General features: G+C 41.0%; 1 protein-coding gene and 1 long non-coding RNA gene across 2 annotated transcripts in view; both read left to right on the top strand.

Annotated features, from left to right (window-relative positions):
- Window positions 1-20,978, top strand: part of LOC307016369 (carbonic anhydrase-related protein 10-like) — a 304,536-nt gene that overhangs the window by 257,946 nt on the left and 25,612 nt on the right. The gene's annotated exons all lie outside the window — the stretch shown is intronic.
- Window positions 14,025-15,757, top strand: LOC307014547. The gene is made up of 2 exons (XR_013801250.1): window positions 14,025-14,905; window positions 15,437-15,757. It is a non-coding gene; the product is annotated as an uncharacterized lncRNA (long non-coding RNA).

Here is a 20,978-nt window from a genome sequence, read left to right as displayed (position 1 = left end):
CCTTAAGGGCCTACACAGCTGTTATGCTATACCACATTGCCCTTCACTGGATGCATAATGAGCTTCACTAAACTACATTTTAGCATTTAAAATACCTAGCTATTCTTTTGCGGTTATTTTGGTGAAAGTAACTAAAAAGTAACTAAAGTAGTGTAACTCATTACATTTCAGACAGTAATATTGTAATGTAACTTATTACTTTCTAAAGAGAGTAATAAGTAATATGTAATATATTACATTTTGGAAGTAACTTGCCCAACACTGATAGCTAGCCACTGAAGCTAACCTGAGAAACACTGAAGCTACCCTGAGAAACAACAGTTTGTTGTTATCATATCGTGGGCTAAACAGTTTCTAACCCTCTGACGTATTCTGTTCTTGGTTCTTGCCCAACTGTTTTTTGGTTGCAAATGGAAACCAGTTCTCGGGGCCGAGAGCCGGTTTGCAATAGGGCACTGGCTCCGAACTGGCCCTGGAATCGCTTTGGTGGAAAAGGGTTAATAGCGAGCCACGACGAAGACTCTATGAAAATCCATCTAGTGTTCCCCCGCCGCAGCCAGCCCGGATGTCAAGAAGCTTGACGTTGCCCTCAACGGCATCTTGCAATCTGTCACCAGATGCCTCCAAGCTACACCAGGAAACCAACTGCGTTTCCTCGCTGGCATCGCCCGGTCTGATGTTGTTGTGTCCCACAGTCCTGTTCAAGACGCCAACATGTTTTGTCCTCCAGGCACAACATATTGTATAGTTTCTGGAAATAACAAGAAAAAAAATCGAGACAGGAGCTAATGATTTTTAGTGTTTGATTGCAAGAAAACCACAGTTTTTCAATACAAACTCTTCATATTGCATAACCTTACATGAATCCCGTATTGATTCTGATTCTGTTCTTTGGACAGTGTCTCCTAACTTCATATATTTAGGTTCTGTAATCACACTATTTTGCTTTCTGCAGCTGGGGTCATCCTGTTCTTGCAGTTGGGGAAAATCAAGCAGTGGTTTCAAAGAACACAATGGTGGACATCCTGAAGTGAGGTCCATCGAGAGGAAATGTCATGCAGACCCAGATTCATTACCAAACACCATTCAGAATAAGATATAAGACATACATTAGTAAACTATGATGTACTTTAGCGCGCCTCAAGTCTTTGCCCCACTTTCCTGCCCGGCTTGCCTCAACAGAGTAAAAGGTCAAAAGACAATCGCCAGAAGAAAAGTTTAGTACAGATAAAGATAAAGATAAGTAGAAGAAGAGAGTAGAAAGATAAAAGTCCCCGGACTCCCCTCTTCTCCTTTATCACGCTTAAATAAAGCTTCAGTTGTCAGAAATCAGTCCTGTCCCAGCAACCTCCTTGTTTTTCAGTACTCTGCTTACACATTTCCAAAAGTAGTAGCAGGGAGAGATATTAATATGTAAATGGTCTGAATCTGAAATAGGTTTAGGTGTGTTGTTAGCGACTGAGGCAAGGCAGTGCAAGGTCCTTATAAGTGGAGAGATACAGCTGATCATTAAATCTGCCTCAGGCGGAGAGGGGAGGTTGACTGAGCATGACTCCGTGTCAGCAGCCTCTTGACAATGTGGGAAAAAAAGAAGGCTGGGAGACATGGAAATAAAAAGATATGTGTGGGAGTGTATCGTCTGTTTGTGCAGATTTAAAACTGGGAGTGTGTGGGTGAGCTTGTTGGCGCTTAAGGAAAACGGTGCATCATAGTGTGGGCTCTCCCAATATATTTTTTAGTATCGATCCGGTCAAACCCAGTGTGCCCCCCACAACATCAGTGTGGCCTCAATCCAACCAAGTTACTCAAAGTCCAAGATGTCTTTAAATATCATGTTGTCAGTCCCAAACCCCAATATACTTAGTTGAATATGAAATCAAACAGAGAAAAGCAAGAAACCACCATATTTAAATACTTGAAACTGCGAAAAATGTAAGCCATTATCGGATTATAGTTGTCGGTATTTTTTCTGCCAACCGACTTATCAGCTAGCTAATCATTGCAGCTTGGAAAGCAACTTATAACTACTATTATCAAATAAATGGACACAAATGTATTGTTACAAAGATTGCGTAGCGCTTGGTTCTTTTACACTTCCTGTGGGAGTCCGCGTCTCCTCTCAGTGCTCTCCAAATATAGTTTTTAGTATCGATCCCCTCAAACCCAGCGTGCTCCCCACAACATCAATTGGAGTGCTGCTTTCCTTTGATAATAGCTTGTGACAATACAGAACCCCAGCAGGAGTTTGTGTTTTACCACGGTCAAAAGCAGAGAGAGTAGCCTGCCAAATGTTGCCCGAAACCACTTTGAGCCAACAGTGTTCTCAAAAGAAAAGCACAATAAGCGATTAAGAACAAACAAAGTCCTCCAGGATATTTGCAGTATTGATACTATTGATATTGATTCGTACTTATTAAAGGTGAGACTTAGATGTAGAAATGTTCAGGTTCATCACATGCTCTGGGGCCTTATTTATAAAGGGATATACGCTCAAAAAATGCCGTACGCCAGTTTCTACGCAATGTTTGCGATTTATAAAATACTAACTTGACGGGAAAACGTGCGGTCCTCCACGCAAACTCTAACCCATGCGTACGCACTAAGCACAAAAACGGGAGAGACGAGAAACTGCGACACCGTTGGCAGAAGGAAGAATGGAGAGAAATATGTGGAAATAATACCATAAATAAAATGTTACCTCTCATTTATCATATATGAAGAATACATTTTTCAAACATTGATCAAAGCCAATCTTAAAATGATTAAACAAACGCCTGTTTGCGACTCCTCAGTGGACACAAAAACATAACTTGGAGAAATAAATAAATACGGATATGTTATTTAAAACCACCTCAAGAGGTTGTGTTAATGTTATGAAATGTTTTCTCATAAATTATGCGGTAAGCAGGAGGACAGAATTACGTCTTAACTGACGCCGTTTTGAGAGAAGGGCCGCATTAGTCGTTGTGGCGAACGAAGAACACCTCCGCCAGACGTAGAAAGCTGGGTCGCTGTGCTACGACGTGGGGATGGGCGTGAACATCACGGTGGTCCCCAGCAGGAAAGAGCGCTGCCCGGCCGCAGGTGAAGGCCCAGCCGTGGCGGGGATGAAGTCTCCGAAAGGACGGAGCGGTATCCCAGGAAGGCAGGAGCAGTCACCCCGGGAGGAAGAAGCGCAACCCGGCCGCAGGCAGACGCACAGCGGCAGCGAGCACGAAGTCCTCGGCAGGCGTCGAGGTATCCCCGGAAGGCAGGAGCAGTCTCCCCTGGAGGAAGGAGCGCAACCCGGCCGCAGGCAGACGCGCAGCGGCGGCGGGCACAGAGTCCTCAGCAAGCGTTGAGGTATCCCCGGGAGGAAGGAGAGCAACCCGGCTGCAGGCAAACGCACAGCGGTGGCGGGCACGAAATCCTTGGCAAGCCCTGAGGCATTCCCGGGAGGCAGGAGCCATGGACAGAGGAGAGGCCAGACAGAGGAGAGGCCAGACAGGGTCCCGGAGCGCGCCACCCATGGGCCGATGGAAGCATGGGCGACGTCCGAAACTGCCGAGGCGAGGGAAGAGTCCAGACAGGGTCCCGAAGCGCGCCACCCACGGGCCGATGAAGGCATGGGCAACGTCCGAAACTGTTGAGGCGAGACGGAGTCCAGGAGTACACCACCCAGGCGCCGATGAAAACGTGAGTGGCGTCTGGAACCGCCGTCGAAGTGGTGAAAAAGTGAGAGTGTCCACACGGGGTCAACCGGCTGGTCGAACCTCCTCTCCGGCAACGGAAAAAAATTGTCAGATGATAACCAACGTATGTCGACAGCTGTTGTTTTTCTATTGCAGCCGCACGTCCCGAAGAAACAACCCCACAAGGTAGCAATCTGATCCATCCCTACCCAGCAGGTCGTGCATCGTCTCCCTGTTGGTTGGAAGGCCGATGCGGGAATGGCGAGAAATGTCCCCAGCCATTCCGCGGGGCGCTCACCGAGCCTCAGTCCGCGTGCCGGTGGCAGCCAAGGACGATTCCAAAAATCCCCGGCATTTCGAGAAAAAAACTTGAGTTTCTTTTGCCGTGTTCGGGTCCGTCCCAGAAACTTCTCGCGACGTTGTCAGTGCATCAGTGTAGTGCCGAGAGATAGGGAGTCAGAGGCGGTGCAAGGAAGGTGCAAAAGGGTACTTTATTTGGGAGCAGCAAAGGTCATGTTGTCCGGTTGCAGTCTGGGAAGAAGAGAGAGAAGCCAGGAGGGCACACAATATATATATAGACCACATATAACATGTCCGTGTGGGAACAATACCCCCAACTGTAGTTCCATGTATGAATTATGTAACCCAGTGTATTAATAGGTGGTCACCACAAGTTAAACATAAAATAAGGGTAACACTTTATATTAAGGTACACAAATTAACCATCAACTAGTTGTTAATTAACATGCACATTAGCAGTATATTGGCTCTTTATTAGTCATTATAAAACACTTATTAATGCCTTATTCTACATGACCATATCCTACAAGTAATAAGCCATTAGTTGAGAGTTTTTCCTCAATAACCCTGTAATTGGTGCTTATTTGTTGAAAGTAAGGAAGTTGTTGTACATGAGTTTGGGTCTTAATATGCTCTGCTCAATATGCAGTGATGCAAACACAGGTATGGTGAAAAAAGAGAACTATTCGAAGCAGGGAAAAAACAGCGTAATATACAAAAGACAAAGTCTTTTGACAAAGGCCTGTGCTATAATGCTTCAATTAACTGGCTATTCTTTATAATATACTCAGATCAATAGGAGACAGAGATGTTAAGTTATAAATCAAGGGTTTTTATTATTATTTACAGCAGGGGTGGGGAAACTTTTTCATCCTCCGAGGGCCGTACAAATTATTGAACTCAACCTCTGCTTAAAAAAACTAAAATCACAGCCAATTCATTTGGCCTTTCTTTCATGCTGTGCAAAGAAAAAGCAACCTCTTAATCCAGATATCTTACCATGACTCGCGCATGCATGCATGTGCACGGTGTGGCATGACCACCAAAACAGAAAGATATGGACACAAGATGTGTGGAAATGTATTTAGTATCCATGTGAACATGATTTAAGTGGGGGGGACCTAACCTCCTCTAAGGGGGTCCGGGGGCATGCTCCCCCGGGAAGATTTTTTTTTTAAATATTGAAGTTAAAAGCATCAGGTGGTGGTGCACTTTGAGAGCAACATGAGGAGATCTAATGGGTACATCTTTCAACACCCATTTGAAACAGAACTGTAAGCAGATTTTTCTTTTTGGATATTTTACAAATCACTCCCCTTTTAAACTCTATTCTTGTTATTTTTAACAACTTTTTTGTTGCTGTCATATAGTATTTTATTCCTGTTTTTCATTTAGTCTCTAATGTCTCATTAATAATTATAATGATCATATCAAGGTGTGCCTTAACCTCACTGAGCTGAGGTTATTTGAGCCTCTCAGGAGAGAGCTCTCTTCCACCTGGTTGTAGAAAAGTTCTTTAAATTCGTTAGCATAGCTAGCTAACCAGATCCTAATAACAACAGATCGCCACTGTGCTTACAACTAAAGACACAGCCAAGCAAACACTGCGGCATGTGTACGGCTCCTTATGGCTACTGCAATATTTGAAGAGCTGGAGCGGCGTTCCGGTGCTCTCCGTAAGCACTCTAGTCTAGTCTACACTCCTTTCAGACGAGACATAACCACGTGAAGACACGTTACGCTCGTGTTGTGTTCAAGGAACCTGTCCTTGGTCAGGAAAAACAGGCACTCGCTTGTTTAATTATTTTGCGATATAGATTTCTTCTTCTTTTTTGAAGTGAGAAGTTGTCCGTCAGTCGGACGGACTAACGGACTAACGGACTAACCGACGGACCCCCCACCCGCAAAACGAAAACTCTTCGGTTCTCAACGAATTACACAAGTCACCCAAAACAGCGTTAAAAAAGCGGGTGGCGCCGAAAAACGACTAATTTGCATCACTGAATATGGGCCTAATAAGGCAGTAGTACCACAAGAATAGTAATTCTCCCATAATAACACTTAACAAATATGATCTATTCTTATGTAACAAGACATGAAACTATAAGTGTTAATTGTGTCTAAATAACTCAAAAGTAGGTAGTGATAGCTAAGAATATGTTTTGGGGAATTGACAGTTCAGCTACCAATAGCAAGGTGATATTGAACTGTATGTTTCATATTTGCACATTTATATTTTTGTAAAATGTGTACTGAAGGTAAGACAGGAAACCGGGTAGGCTACAGGAAGTTGGAGAAAGTGAACTGAATAGCATGGCAGTACACTGCTCCTAATTTTTCTATGCACCCTGAAGAGTAAAAGGGTCAAGTCCGTCAGAAAACAATGACTGTAAGTGTAAGTGTAAGCCTTACACTGTAAAGATTAGTAACGTGTATTGTGTTTATGTGATGACATTTGGATGACACATGTTTAAACTCAATGGGAAAATGCGTTAGCATTCGCGCTAGCGTTAGCATACACGCTAGCGTTAGCCATACTAGCCTGTAAGTATACATTCTTATTGCACAGCTAGCTAGCATTAGCTATATTTACCTTCTTTACACTTAGCGGTCCGATGTTTGAATCTGTGTATGTTACTCTTGCATGTATGAGATCATTAAGTGCCTTGTAACTTCTGTTTTATAGTTTCACTCCGTTTCAATGTCAGTGGACTGGAAGTAAGTTAATAAAGGAGCATGGCTGCTCATTAGCTGGCTCTCAAAAGAATTTGGCTGGCTGTTTAATCTATGTTCACACTGAGACAGTACACCACATAGAAAGAACAGTACACCTACTGTAGTGTGTAAGTACATACAAGAAGGCAAGGGCGCCAGAAGAAGTGCCCCCCCCCCACTTTTCAGCCCTGCCCCACATTTTCGCAGCAGCAGATGTCGCGGAAAACTGTACAAATCCCTTTTCAATAATTCCACTAAAGTCGCATCTAAAACGCGATCTGATCTAGCTGTGTATATTTTGTTATTTTTTATTGTTATATTCAATCTCACTAGCTACAGGCATGTTTGAAGCTTGTAAAGGGAAGATGAAAGCTCTCACTCGCCACTCTGCTGTTCCTCAGCACCACTCCCCCTCCCTCCCGCTGAAATTATGAATATATATATGTGTATAGTAATCATAGATAACACGGCAGGGTCCGTTACAGTTTGTTTTTATCTGATTTCAAATAAGCAAATCCTTGGCTTTCAGAATATTAAACTTGTTTGAGCAAATTCAGATGATAAATAGGCCTACAAATTTGAAGCTTGTAACGGCATAATTACAAGCGGAGAACGGACTTATTTAACGTCACTGCAGGCATAACAACAGCCGGTGTTTCTCGTGAGTGTTTTCCCCGGGAAACAAACACAATACACACAAACGCAAAAATACACAAACACACACGTATATACACGCGGCGCGGAACACTGTACAAATCCCGTTTCAATAATTCCCCTCTACTCTAATGTTGCATCTAAAACGCGATCTGATCTAGCTGTGTATATTTTGTTATTTTTTATTGTTATATATATTCAATCTCAGTAGCTACACACATTTTTTAAGCTTGTAAAGGGAAGACCACAGCTCGCCTCTCACTGGCCACTCTGATCTTCCACAGCGCCGCTCCCCCTCCCTCCCGCTGAAATTATGAATGTAAGGCATAGTAATCATAGATAACACGGCAGGGTCCGTTACAGTTTGTTTTCATCTGGTTTAAAATACACAAAGTCTTGGCTTTCAGAATATTAAACTTGTTTCGGCAAATTCAGATGATAAATACAGGTTTGAAGCTTGTAACGGCATAACAAGCGGAGAACGGAGTAATTTAAGGCCACAACAGGCATAACAACAGCCGGTGTTTCCCGTGAGTGCAGTAATCCAAACGAAAATATCTTCCCTCCGTCGTATTTTGATCATTTGCTCCGCTAATAATCAATCAGATCGATGGATACCAGAGAAGAGAAAACTTTAAAGGCCTTTTTCTCAAAATGATGACTCTGTAATAGTCATTATATAATGTGACATATTTTGCTTAATATTTGGAGTAGCCTACAAAAACAATCCTGATATCATTAGAAAGCTAGGAATCAAAATGTGTCTTCGGGTCAATGCGACTGATTTCGATGGAGCAGTTTTATTTGAGTCATTCATTTACATTTTTTGTCAAAGAGATGCTGATTTGAAACCGTTGTTAGGCCTACATATTACGGTATTTCCTGTTTCTGCCAGAGAGAGGGGAGTTTGTCCCGAAGCTTGTGCTGTATTTACTCCCTCCATCTGACAGGAGGGAGCCTCATGTGTCACTCCACGGAGTTCACTCCGTCACGGAGGGGAACTGTGTAGGGTTAGGGTGTAAGGTGTGGTTTGGGATTGGGCCATACACACACGCACTTTTTTTGGCCCCCCCATTTCTAAAATGAATCCGGCGCGCCTGCAAGAAGGTCACACAGTATGATCACAAATACATCAAATCTGTTCAAAATCTGTTTTTATTAAAAAGTACAGGCTGCATGTTTTCTCAGCCTTGGAGAAACTTGACACGTTTTGGTATGTGTCTGAACCTCTTTATAGTGGTTCTTTAATAAAACAGATATTTCAAAGTGAGCCTACTTTGTTCATGTGCTGTTGAGGTTAATTTCAGTAGTTGTGTGCTATACTGTAATGTGTTTACAAAGTGTGAAGAGGAGGCAACTTTAGGGAACCTGTTCAGGTCAATTAGAGTCAAATTACTAGCTTAATGGTTATGAACAAGACTTCACTTTAAAATAGGGAACATATTCTTAGATAGAAATACCTCATTAGAGTCAAACTACTAGCTTATTGGTTATGAACAAGACTTCACTTTGGAATAGGGAACATGTTCTTAGATATAAATACCTAATTTTGAGTTATTTAGACACAATTAATACTTATAGTTTCATGTCTTGTTACATAAGAAAAGATCATATTTGTTAAGTGTTATTATGGGAGAATTACTATTCTTGTGGTACTACTGCCTTATTAGGCCCATATTGAGCAGAGCATATTAAGACCCAAACTCATGTACAACAACTTCCTTACAACAAATAAGCACTAATTAGAGGGTTATTGAGGAAAAACTCTTAACCAATGGCTTATTACTTGTATAATCTGGTCATGTAGAATAAGGCATCAATAAGTGTTTTATAATGACTAATAAAGAGCCAATATACTGCTAATATGCATGTTAATTAACAATTAGTTGATGGTTAATTTGTGTACCTTAATATAAAGTGTTACCAAAATAAGTATTGTTACAAAGATTGTGTAGCACTCGGTTCTTTTACATTGTTCCTGAGGTTAATTGAGGCCGCCTGTGTGGTGAAAAGTGAAATAAACCGGCCATGTGCTGAGTCTACAATCAGTGGAGAACCCTCACCTCCAGACCAAGCCGGCGAGCGTTGGATTCTCCGTGGAAATGATGGAAGTACCCAGCCAAATGATGGAAGTACCCAGGTACAGAGGAACTGAGCGTCAGACTCTGGAGGGGAGATGCAGGAGACAGGAAGCAGAGAGAAGCAGTGATGAAAGGGTCCCTGGTGGGGAATAAAGAGTTATTTTCAATATCTCTCTCTCCTTCTCAGGCTTATTCACTCTGAATTTCTCTTTATATTTCAGTTTATTCTACTCTTACTCACCCTCATTTATTATGTCTTTTATGTTATTTTATTTGCAGCATTATCAGACACTGGGGAAGTTTGATTTGATAAATAAAACATTTTGCTTCTCTTAAAAGAAGCATTGAATCATCAGAGTAAATGACCCGCACCATACATACCTTCCTGTTAAATATCTTCAGAGAGAGTATTAGTTCAGCATCACAATGAACCTTTTCAGTTTTTCCCCCAAATGAATTTTCTTCAAAGAAAAGAGGGTGTTGTATTCTGTATAGATTTTAACGATGGTTTATTGACTAGCATTTTACCACAATAGAATTCCTTTTAATATTTTATCTTGTTATTAGTGTGAATGCTATGCGACAGCATTCCACTATAGTTCTTCTGTTACATTACATTATATTGCATTTAGCTGACGCTTCTTCAATAAGTGCATTTGACCAAGAAGATAAAAACTTGAATAAAACAGAATCATATAAGCACATCAGGTTTCATAGAGCCAAAAAATGTCAAGTGCTACTCAACTGGTTTTAGATAAGCCAGTCCTTTATTAGTATATAAATGTTTTTTAGTAATTCTATCTCTCGAAGTGGAGTCGAAAGAGATGAGTTTTCAGTCTGCGCCGAAAGACATGTTAGCCTTCTGCTGTCCTGATTTCAATGGAGAGCTCATTCCACCATTTTGGAGCCAGGATAGCAAACCCACGTGTTTTTGCTGATGGGAACTTGGGTCCCCCTCGCAGTGCGGGTGCAGCGAGCCGTTAGGCTGATGCAGAGCGAAGTGCACACGCTGGGGTGTACAGTTTAACCATGTCCTGGATGTAGGAAGGGCCAGATCCATTCACAGCATGGTATGCAAGTACCAGTGTCTTGAAGTGGATTCTAGCAGTTACTGGAAGCCAGTGAAGGGAGCGGAGGAGCGGCGTGGTGTGGGAAAATGTAGGAAGTATGAACACCAGACGAGCCGCTGTATTCTGGATGAGCTGCAGAGGTCGGATGGCACATGCAGGTAGACCAGCCAGGAGGGAGTTGCAGTAGTCTAGGCGTGAGATGACGAGAGCCTGGACCAGAACCTGTGTTGCTTTCTGGGACAGCTGGGGACGTATCCTCCTGATGTTGTAAAGAGTGTATCTGCAGCAGCGGGTTGTAGCAGCTATGTTTGAAATGAAGGACAGTTTGTTATCTAGGATCACACCCAGATTCCTTGCAGTCTGAGTCGGGGAAACAACAGAGGTGCCGATGTTGATTGTTAGGTGAAGAGTGGGACAATCTTTTCCTGGAAGAAAAAGCAGTTCAGTCTTGTCAAGGTTGAGCTTGAGGTGGTGAGCAGACATCCACTGAGAGATGTCTGCTAGTCAAGCAGAGATGCTTGCGACGACCTGGGTCTCTGAGCGGGGAAAGGACAGAATTAATTGGTGTCAACAACGTAGCAGTGGTATGAAAACCATGCGGGCTAATGACTGATCCGAGCGAGTTTGTGTACAAGGAGAAGAGGAGGGGACCAAGAACAGACAAGGGTCGGACTCTGACCCTCTCCAAGTTACCCTCTAGGTGCGGTCTTTGAGGTGTGAGGTGAGGAGGGAAAGTGCAAAGCCTGAAACTCCAAGTTCTTGGAGAGTGCGAAGGAGGATCTGATGGTTCACCGTATCGAATGCAGCAGACAGGTCCAAAAGGATGATGACAGAGGAGAGGGAGGCTGCTTTAGCAGTGTGGAGTTCCTCAGAGACAGCCAGGAGAGCAGTTTATGTTGAGCGACCTGCCTTGAAACCAGACTGGTGAGGATCCAGAAGGTTGTTCTGATGGAGATAACAGGAGAGTTGTTTAAAGACAGCGCGTTCAAGTGTTTTAGACAGGAATGGGAGGAGAGTAATGTTCTTTAATCATCTTATTATTATTATTATTATTATTTCAACCAATATTTAGCCGTCCGAAAACTTCAGTCTACTTTCAGCTACAGAAACCATTCAAATATCAAAAATATTCAGCCTTTTCAGCACATGATGGGAAACCTTCACCTTTTTCAAAATATCTTATACTTTTTGAAATATTCAGCTTTTTAAACTCTTTTTTTAACATGTAACTCAATGGGAGGAACCTTCAAATCCTCTTTTAACTACACCGTGCACCAAATGCTACTCCTTCCACATACTTTCAGCTACAGAAACCATTAAAATGTTCAGCTCCTTCAGGAAATGTGTGCAATGACTTTTCTTGTTTATGACATTTACACTTCTTGAGACATTTAACTTACTTTGGAGCTTGGTAAAGAGGCCTTCTTATTGAATATACAACTCCCAACTTTAGTTTTATGAGTCAGGAAAGAATGCATAAGAAAGGAGGTGGAGTTGCTATTTTGTTCAATGATTGCCTTCAATGCAGGAAGACATCTTATGGGAACTCTGCTTCTTTTGAATATGTGGCCCTTCAGCTGAAATACTCCTCTCGAGCTCTGTTCCTAAATATATACAGGACTGTCTCAGAAAATTAGAATATTGTGATAAAGTTCTTTATTTTCTGTAATGCAATTAAAAAAACAAAAATGTCATACATTCTGGATTCATTACAAATCAACTGAAATATTGCAAGCCTTTTATTATTTTAATATTGCTGATTATGGCATACAGCTTAAGAAAACTCAAATATCCTATCTCTAAATATTAGAATATCATGAAAAAGTATACTAGTAGGGTGTTCAACGAATCACTTGAATCGTCTAATTAACTCGAAACACCTGCAAGGGTTTCCTGAGCCTTGAAAAACACTCAGCTTGGTTCAGTAAACTAAATCACAAGTATGGGGAAGACTGCTGATCTGACTGCTGTCCAGAGGACCGTCATTGACACCCTCCATCAGGAGGGTAAGACACAAAAAGAAATTTCTCAAAGAGCAAGCTGTTCACAGAGTGCAGTTTCAAAGCACATCCACAAAAAGTCTGTTGGAAGGGGGAAATGTGGCAGGAAACGCTGCACAACCAAGAGAGATGACCGCAGCCTTAACAGCATTGTGAAGAAGAGTCGCTTCCAGAATTTGGGGGAGCTTCAAAGACAGTGGACTGAAGCTGGAGTCCAGGTATCAAAAGTCACTGTTCACAGACGTGTCCGGGAAATGGGCTACAATAGCCGTATTCCCATGGTCAAGCCACTTCTGAACTCAAGACAACGGAAGAGGCGTCTGACTTGGGCTAAGGAAAAGAAGCACTGGACAGTTGCACAGTGGTCCAAAGTCCTCTTTTCAGACGAAAGCAAGTTTTGTATTTCATTTGGAAGTCAAGGCGCCAGAGTCTGGAGAAAGGCTGGAGAGGAGCAAAATCCAAGTTGCTTGAAATCCAGTGTGAAGTTCCCACAGTCAGCGATGGTTTGGGGAGCCATGTCAGCTGCTGGTGTTGGTTCACTGTGTTTCATCAAGCCCAGAGTAAATGCAGCTGTGTACCAAGAGATTTTAGAGCACTACATGCTTCCGTCTGCTGAAAAGCTCTATGGAGATGAGGAATTCATTTTCCAGCATGATCTGGCACCTGCCCACAGTGCCAAAACAACCAGTAACTGGTGTACTGACCATGGCATTACTGTCCTCGATTGGCCTGCAAATTCCCCTGACCTGAACCGCATAGAGAATATGTAGGGTATTGTGAAGAAGAAGCTGAAAGACACCAGACCCAACAATGCTAATGAGCTAAAGGCCGCTATTGAAGCATCCTGGGCATCCATAACACCTCAGCAATGCCACAGGCTGATTGCCTCCATGCCACGCCGCATTGATGCAGTAATCCGTGCAAAAGGATTCCCAACAAAGTACTGAGTGCATAAATGGACATTTTCAAATGTTTGATTGTGTTTTGCTGTTATAAATCTTTTTTTTTTACTTGGTCTGAGGAACTATTCTAATTTTTTGAGATTTCTTAAGCTGTATGCCATAATCAGCAATATTAAAATAATAAAAGGCTTGCAATATTTCAGTTGATTTGTAATGAATCCAGAATGTATGACATTTTGGTTTTTTTAAATTGCATTACAGAAAATAAAGAACTTTATCACAATATTCTAATTTTCTGAGACAGTCCTGTATAGACCACCCAAATACTGTGCAAGCTTTTTTGATGACTTTACTGAACTGCTGTCTATAGTGTGTATTGACTTTGACCGTCTAGTCATTGTTGGTGATTTTAACATCCATGTTGACAACCCCCAGGACAGAGGGGCTAAATAACTGTTTTGTGTTCTTGATAACGCACAATAACCTCTTAAGCCCCACGGACCCGAGCTCGGGTCCGAAAATGTTATATATGTAGCAACAGTGCTATATCTGAAGTGTCATTCATGAAACTATTAATGTTCCATACCCATCTGACCGGAGGAAACTTGGCTAACTGACGATACGGAAAAAAAAATGTTTTTCGAAAAAGAAGTCTCACAAGAAGCCTCTAAATGAGCCCATGGCAACAACGGGCAATTGCTATTTCTGCTCATAACTCACAAAAAAGATCATTTATAATTCATACTTTCTGCACAAACAACACATCTTCTGAAAGCTGAGATTCCACAGATTCCATGGGTATACACCCCATCACTACAGGCACAACATTAACCGAGCTAGCAGCCAGAACATAGCAAGTAAACAATATCAGTTTTCAAATCCATGACAATAATTAGGTCTTACCTTGGCTGTTTTGTGATCAAAGGTTGTGTTCAAAGGAATGAAAACGCTGCTCAAGGTTAATCCAATGTCTCTTGTAACTTTAAAATGATTACTGATAATCAATCCTTTCATTCACGGCAGAAGAGTAGGTCCAACGATTAACAGTCTGTGGCTGCGGGAGATGCAGTTTATGCATAGCTCCCCCTTCGCAGGCGTAACATAGTTACGTATTTTGAAACTGTCACTCGATTTGAATGGCTCTAAAGATTCAAAAAAGGTGTCAATCACCCAAATCGACCAATGGGTTCCAGAGATAGGGTCTTGCATAAGTATAAATAAAGGCAGTATAGCTTGTTTACGCACACGCCCACTCTTTTTACACAGCATAGTATAGCATAGCATAGCATGTCCCGCGGCGACAGGAGAGCAGAGAACGGCAGATCGATCAGCGAAACAGCAGGATTTGTTTTCTTTGTCTTCATTGTAACAATGGCAGCCAGAAAGAAGACTTTTTTGTCCGTCGAGGAGGCATTGGACATTATATTTCCGGACTCCGTCGGAAGATAGTGATCTCGTCACGCATAAAGGGGACAGTAATGACTCTGATTATGAACCTCCGTCACCGGAAAGGTATGTAATCTCTCTGTTTGTATCTTTTATTTATTTATTTGGTGTAAGAGTATTTATCTGTTTTTATCTTTTTGTTATTTATTTGGTGTAAGAGTGTGATCATATAATGTTCTTTCACACACTCAACAACAAACAAAGAAAATGGATGCCGTTTCTTGTTGCTGTTGTTGAAATTAACAAGACATGTTGAATTTAACACTGTATTACATTACATTTCATTTAGCTGACGCTTTTATCCAAAGCGACTTACAATTATTACTTATATTATATATGCACACACATGCATATATATAAAATATACATATAGAAATATATGACAGACGGAATATTATTAAATATTCAAAGGATGATATGAACCCCGTCTCACATAATTTACACGGTATACATTTTGAGTTATATAATGTTATTTCACACACTCAAAATTGATGTTCTGCTGTTGTTGTAGAGAAATTATTTCTGATTTGAGTTACATTTTTGAAAGTACAAGCCAGAGAATTAATCTATTTGTTTTTTCCACATTTGTTTTCACAGTGAGGAAGGCGATGATGATATGGCTTCTGGATGCCCGAGTATTATGGGGAAGATGCCACCAAGGTCAGGAGGTACTGCAGGAGGTGCTCTGATGCTGGCAACAGAAGGGTGAAGACACCTGTGTACTGCGGGAAGTGTCAGGTCCCTCTTTGCTTCACTACCAAAAAGAACTGTTACAGGGCATGGCATGACTTACTGGAGTAATACTGTAACATTCAGGGTTTGTATAAAGTTTTTTTTTTTATACCCCAAAAATGCTTGTTGTATAGTTTGTTGCTATTTTTTTTTTAAATAAATCTGCTCCAGTTGGAGTCAAATGTTTCCTAAGTTTCCTAATTTTTATTGTGCAAGTAACATGCATCTCATGCAGAGAGAACTTCCACACACACACACACACACACACACACACACACACACACACACACACACACACACACACACACACACACACACACACACACACACACACACACACACACACACACACACACACACACACACACACACACACACACACACACACACACACTTTTTTTTTTTTTTTTTAAATGATCATTTTTTAATTTGTTTATGGAATGAATACCTGTAGTGATAATTAAATGTTATACAATGATTTTTACAGTCTGGTAGCTGCAAAAGGTTAAATGGCACTGATGGAACCAAATGTACCCAAATGTGCCCACAGGTCTGCTTGGATGTTTTTTTGCTAAATCTCTCTAAAAAGGTAAATTCTCACTTGTTTTGCCTCAATCTTGATACAGGGTACTTATTATATGTTATAAGTTGGATTCCTAAAGCTTTTAGGCTACTAACCCATCATTCAAGGGTGGTTTTCACTATAAGTAATGGGTTTTATTTGGGCGGAGACAAGAATTTACACTGTTTGACTATGTTCCATCTGGATTTACTCTGACACTGAAACATCTTTATTGATTCTGACACTTATACATCCAACTCACAGATGTGACCTTGCTTTGATAAAATAAATTATTCATATAACCCTTTTCGAAGTTAAGTTATAGTCCTTTGTTTTGGGCATGTCATTTTCGAGCCTGAAACCTGAAAAACAGGCTTGGGGTTTAAGAGGATAAGGGGCACACTCTGGACTTAATTATCTCAAAGGGTCTGAATATCTCTAAGGTTGTGGTGACTGATGTTGCACTCTCTGATCATTCCTGTGTTTTCTTTGAGAGCTCTATTTCTGTTCACAAAAATGTTCAAAAAGAGGTAACCACAAAGCAATATTTAACTGAAAATACTAGGGGAATGTTTACTCAGAATTTTTCTTCCACACTTGCCCCTGCTAACATCTCAGTAAATGAGCTGGTAGATCATTTTAATTAAACATTTTAAAATGTTATAGATGCCATTGCTCCAACTAAGATAAAGGAAGTGACTGGCAAGAAAATATCTCCATGGAGAAAGGTCATGACCGTGAAAACAGAAAAAAGAGAGTGTCGAAAAGCCGAACGCAGGTGGCGAAAAAAAAATCTCCAGGTTCATTTTGAAATCTATAAACAGAGACTTGGCCTTTATAATTTGGAGTTGAAAATTGCACGACAGGCAAAGATATGACACGACTTTCTTCTCTGACATAATTGCCAAAAACAACGCACGTGCCTTATTTGCTACCGTTGACACACAAACCCCCAAGTGTCAGTAGCCTCTGAATTTCTATCCACCAAGGCCTGCAATGAATTTGCCTAATTCAGAAAATTAGACAAGCAGTCAGTGCCTCTGTATCAGGTTAGGGCTATGCGATTATGGCAAAAATCATAATCACAATTATTTGGGTCAATAATTGATATCACGATTATTTTGACAATTATTCATTGACCATTTATTGAACTTTAAAACAAATAATATTTTACCAATAAACAAGATCAACAAATATGTTGGAGCACACTTCCAAAACCATACTAAACATATATTAATATGATAAATACAAATAAATTAGACCAAAATAAATTAAATCAAATATGTTGCAGTGCACTGTCACAACCTTCTGAAAACTCCTTAACATATAGCCAACATTTTGGTAAGACATATTCAACATATTCCACTCAGTTAAACGTTGAAGGCTGGCCAACCGTCATGGTCCAGAAGTAACAGGAAATAAATGTTGAACTACAATTTAAGACCAAATAAAAATGTTTTGGCCACCATGGCAAATGCTGGTAGGGCTGCTCATGTCATCTCTTAAAGATTTTTTGCAAGAAACACCAGCCTGTTGCTTACATGGTCTGGTTTCAGAGATGAGCGCAGGCAGGTGACAATATTGCCACCTGTACTGAAGACCCTCTCTGAAGAGGAACTTGTGGCAGTGCTGCGACATGTGACACAGGAAAAAAAGAAAAGACTCTGAACCCTTTCTTTGCCATTATATTAAAATAGTGTGGCTACAAAAGTATAAATTAGGCTTACTAATAAGACAACTCAGATCTGAAGCTACACACGAATCTGCTGCCAAAGTGCAATAAAAAAAAGACAAAATTATGGAATCAAACCCATTTTTTGTTGCATTTAAGTAGAGTATAAAAAGAAATGCCTTTAAAATAGGATGCAAGCAACACTAGTTTCTTCACCTGAATTGATAATAGACTATAATCAATTTAAACAGATCTTAATGTTTGCATTCTTATACCATTTTGTATAATAATTATAATGAATAAGTTCAAACAAACTAAAACTTACAGCTGATTAATAACGGTATCTAACTTGAGTTTTTATTATATCAAAAACCTGTTGAAATGCTACTGTTATTTTTACTGTCCCCCAAAAGCGCACCGGCAGCCCCCAGGAATGCTTCTTTCACAACTTCGCCTTCTTTGAAAGACTTCAGTAGATTATGTTACAGGACATTAACGATAAAACAGAATATTGTTGTTCTATTAGACACATCTCGCGATCGACTGGGAATCTCCCCGCGACCCTTCTTTTTAACGAGCTGCTGCTCTTGTTCTGACATCTTCGCTCGTGCTGAACACTCACAACACATGTCACTCCCACGTGGCCGAGTGGGCTTTTAGGGAGGGGCGAAAGCGCACCCAGCAAAATAATCGTATTTTGTCAATTATGCTGTTTTCATAATCGTCGCAAGCCATAATCGTAATCGCGATTAAAAAACGATTAATTGCACAGCTCTATATCAGGTACAAATGTTTTGTCCCTGTGTCCACTTAAAATCAATTCAAACACCACGACACTATTCCATCAGATTAATGATAAAAACCTCGAGGACATTATTGAACTTCTGAAATCCGCCTCCTGCTGCCTTGATATTATTCCAACAGGATTTTTCAAAAATGTTTTTCATTGCATGGCCTCAGATCTACTTCATATGTGACCTGCTCCATCGAAATCAGTCGCATTGACCCAAAAACATATTTTGAGTTGTGTACACTGTTGGAAAGAGGAGTTTCCTAGCTTTCTAATGAAATCAGGATTGTTTTTGTACTCCAAATATTAAGCAAAATATGTCGCATTATATAATGACTGTCACCGATTCATCATTTTGAGAAAAAGGCCTTTAAAGTTTCCTCTTCTCTGGAATCCATCGATCTGATTGATTATCAGCGGAGCAAATGATCAAAGTACTACGGAGGGAAGATAGTTTTGTTTGGATCACTGGTCTGGGGGAAGCTCGCAAGTGTGTGTGTGTATACGTGTGTGTGTGTGTGTGTGTGTGTGTGTGTGTGTGTGTGTGTGTGTGTGTGTGTGTGTGTGTGTGTGTGTGTGTGTGTGTGTGTGTGTGTGTGTGTGTGTGTGTGTGTGTGTGTGTGTGTGTGTGTGTGTGTGTGTGTGTGTGTGTGTGTAATTTTGCATTTGTGTGTATTGTGTTTGTTTCCCGGGGAAAACACTCACGAGAAACACCGGCTGTTGTTATGCCTGCTGTGACGTCAAGTTACTCCGTTCTCCCAGGGCTCGACATTATAAATGGCCCGCTGGCCCGGAAGCACTATTTAGACCCCCCGGGCCAGCATAACGTACTTTCGACTCTCCCGCTCGGGTCACTAAAAATATCGCAGCGCGAGCAGGCTCCCGTGAGCGAGAGCGCGCTCGTTCACTACAGACTTTCGCGCCACCTAACCATTCGCCAAAATGTTTTTAATACCAGCGGTAACCGGCCAAGCGCCGGGCAAAAAATTATCTTCAAATAAAAGAAAGTCACCGGAGGAGTTAAAGGAGAGTGACAGGGAGCATGAGAAGAAGAGTGAGAAAAGGTTTCAGCCACACTGGCTTGATCGATGGAGTTGGCTTCTATAGAGTGGTGCAGTGACGCGTCCTAAAACCCTTTTATAATTTTCAAATCATAAATGATTCGATTTATGATTCGAAAATGATAAAAGTAGGGTAGACATGTGGAGATTATCCGGCTGAACAAAACGTGAATTTATCTAACAGGTTTGTTTTCCACAGATCTTATTTCCATCTATTTTCCAAAACCCTGTGGAGAAAATTCCATTGCTTTTTTGTCGAGGGAACCAGCAGCTTACTTCCTGGTTTTAGGACGCGTCACTGCACCACTCTATATGATGCCAATATAAACAAGGTCTTTTGTCGGCTCTGTACATCAATGCCGACCATGCTGACAAGTAAGTGAAGAGTAGAAAATATAAAGATATTGGCTATAGGGAAATGTCCCAGCAGTTTAGGATAGTGAAGGTTCTAATCTAATCTATTACATAGCCATTACATTTCTAACTCCTGATGACAGGAAGGCAGAAAGTGCATTATACAAATAATAATACTCATAATAATAGCAGACATCTTTTAACAATGACCACAATATAATTATTTTAATAAACCAAATATGAACAATTGAGGAAAATGAGGAAGAACTGATGATTCAAATGTTTTAGTACAAGTAGTAATGTAGTTAGTGCATAAATTACTATTGCAACAAATCTGTTCGTTTTCTTCATGATCAGTCGATTTTTTTGGACGAATGCTCCTGGGCCAGTGGTTACAATGGTGGGGCCAGTGATAATAACATTCCACCGGCCCGGAGGGCCAGTGAAATGTTACCCTTTACCCTTACCCTGCGTTCTCCGCTTGTAATTATGCCGTTACAAGCTTCAAAGTTGTATTTATCCTCTGAATTTGCAGAAACAAGTTTAATATTCTGAAAGCTAAGACTTTGTTTAATTGAAATCAAATGAAAACAAACTGTAACGGACCCTGCCGTGTTACCTATGATTACCATACGCCTTACATTCATAATGTCAGAGGGAGGGATAGGAGGGGAAGCAGCGCTGCGGAACAGCAGTGTGGCGAGTGAGAGCTGTCATCTTCCCTTTACAAGCCTCAAAAATGTATTTATCGTGTGATTTTGGAAATAAAAGTGTCATATTCTGAAAGCCAACACTTTGTTTATTTAAATCAAACAAAACACCCGAACCCCCGAAAAATTTTTTACGCAAATCCACGTTTTTTTTTAAATGAGCCGTTGCGACTTCCGACTGATTTCGATAGAGCTGGTCACATATAGTAAATAGGGCTGTCAGTCGATTAAAATATTTAATCGCGATTAATCGCATGA

Source organism: Notothenia rossii (assembly GCF_949606895.1).
Source record: "Notothenia rossii genome assembly, chromosome: 8".
Lineage (NCBI taxonomy): Eukaryota > Metazoa > Chordata > Actinopteri > Perciformes > Nototheniidae > Notothenia > Notothenia rossii.
Note: the sequence above shows the minus strand (reverse complement) of the source record. Positions and strands in the feature narration are given on the sequence as shown.